Source organism: Nicotiana sylvestris, chromosome 11 (assembly GCF_000393655.2).
Source record: "Nicotiana sylvestris chromosome 11, ASM39365v2, whole genome shotgun sequence".
In the NCBI taxonomy this organism is placed as follows: domain Eukaryota; kingdom Viridiplantae; phylum Streptophyta; class Magnoliopsida; order Solanales; family Solanaceae; genus Nicotiana; species Nicotiana sylvestris.
Window position 1 is genome coordinate 49,273,046 of NC_091067.1, and position 1,939 is coordinate 49,274,984.

Here is a 1,939-nt window from a genome sequence, read left to right on the forward strand (position 1 = left end):
TTCAGAGAATAGTACCAAGGAAGAAAGGCCGGTGAGCCAGTTGTTAAAGGAAGCGATGGAAAAGATAGAAAGGATGGGACTAGAGATGAATGCAATGCAGCTAGCTCTAGCCAAAGCACAAAGGAGCCCTGAGCCACTAGGGCACGTGCCCGAATACCCCCACTCCGGCCCTTCAACAAGCCTCCCAAATCATCGTTGTCTTCAGGAGAGAAGCCCCCATGATTCCCAAGCTCCACCATCCCATCAACCTCTCCCGACACCAAATGTTCCCACTTTTGTGGGACCCACATCAGTCACCCTGCAAAGAACGACCATCGAGCCATTGTTTCAGGCTCCTGATACGCAATATTATCCCCCTGAGCCCACATTTCATGCACCAGAACCCCATACCTACAACCTGCACTAAGAGGTACCGGCAGAGATTGAAAAGTTGGTTAAAATCCCCGAACAAGATGAGGTGACGAGGAAGTTCAAGAGCCTGGAGCAGTCCTTCAGGAACCTGCACGGATTGGGCAACCAGGTCAGCGTGGCCTACAAGGATCTATGCCCTTTCCCGGATGTCCAACTCACGGCTGGGTTCAAGATGCCTAAGTTTGATTTATATGAAGGGCATGGTGATCCCATGGCGCATTTGCGGGGATTCTGTAGCAAAATGAGAGGGGCAGGTGGCAAAGATGAGCTGCTGATAGCTTATTTCGGCCAAAGTCTGAGTGGATCGGCACTAGAATGGTATACCAGGCAGGATTCCAGCAGATGGTACACTTGGGATGATCTGGCGCAGGCTTTCGCAGGTCATTTCCAATACAATCTCGAGATAGTCCCTGACCGTCTCACATTATTGAGGACCGGGAAGAAGCCCGGGGAAAGTTTTCGCGAGTACGGGTTCCGCTGGAGAGAGCAAGCAGCTAGAGTGGATCCTCCCATGAGAGAGGGAGAAATGGTGGACTACTTCTTGCAAACACTGGATCCAACCTACTTTGGTCACTTGGTGACAACAGTCGGAAAATCCTTCAACGAGGTAGTGAAGATAGGGGTCATGATAGAAGAGGGTCTGAGGTCTGACAAAATCCTGAATTACTCGGCACTCAAGGCTACGACCCAGGCTATTCAGAGCGGCACGGGAGGTGCGTTGGGAAGAAGAAAGAAAGAAGAAATTGCCACGATTGAGGCAAGCAGTTGGGCCAGGTCTGGCAAACCCCACTACAATCAACCCAGGCCCCACGGGCCAAACTACCCATACAACCTACCACAGCACTACTATTCACACCAAGAACCATATTTCTCCATACACCAAGCCCAGACATACACTCAGCCTCCGGTTCGCCCGCAATGGCGCGCGCCGGCTCCCCAGAACACATATACACCACCCCAAAACACCTATCCTCCACCAAGGGCATATAGAAACCCTCCAGGGGCAGGCTTTCGGGGAAATCCAGATGCTAGGAATGACAGGCTGCGGAAGCACAGAACTTTCACAGAGTTGGGAGAAACCTACACCGTTTTGTTCCACAAATTGAGGCAGTTGGGTTTGGTTAGTCTTGTCCAGACTCGAGAACCAAATCCCCTACCCCAGAATTTGGACCGATCAATAAGTTGTGAGTACTGCTCAGGGATGCTGGGGCATGATACCGAAAAGTGTTGGAAATTGAGGAATGCCATACAGGATCTTATTGATACCAATAAGATCGAGGTCCAGACACCGGAAGCTCCTAACATCAACCAGAACCCATTGCCAGCGCACCACGAGACTCACATGATTGAGTTGGTGTATGAGGGAGGAGAATTGAGAAAACCCTCACAAACAGTGATGATGATCCAGGCCGCTCCGAAAGAAGGACCGACCAGTGGAGGAACAGGGGTACAGTCCCAGGGAGAAGGCGTCAAGCCGGTAGTGATATTGGGGAAGAGACCGTCCGCCATAACAAGCAAACCCGAGCCA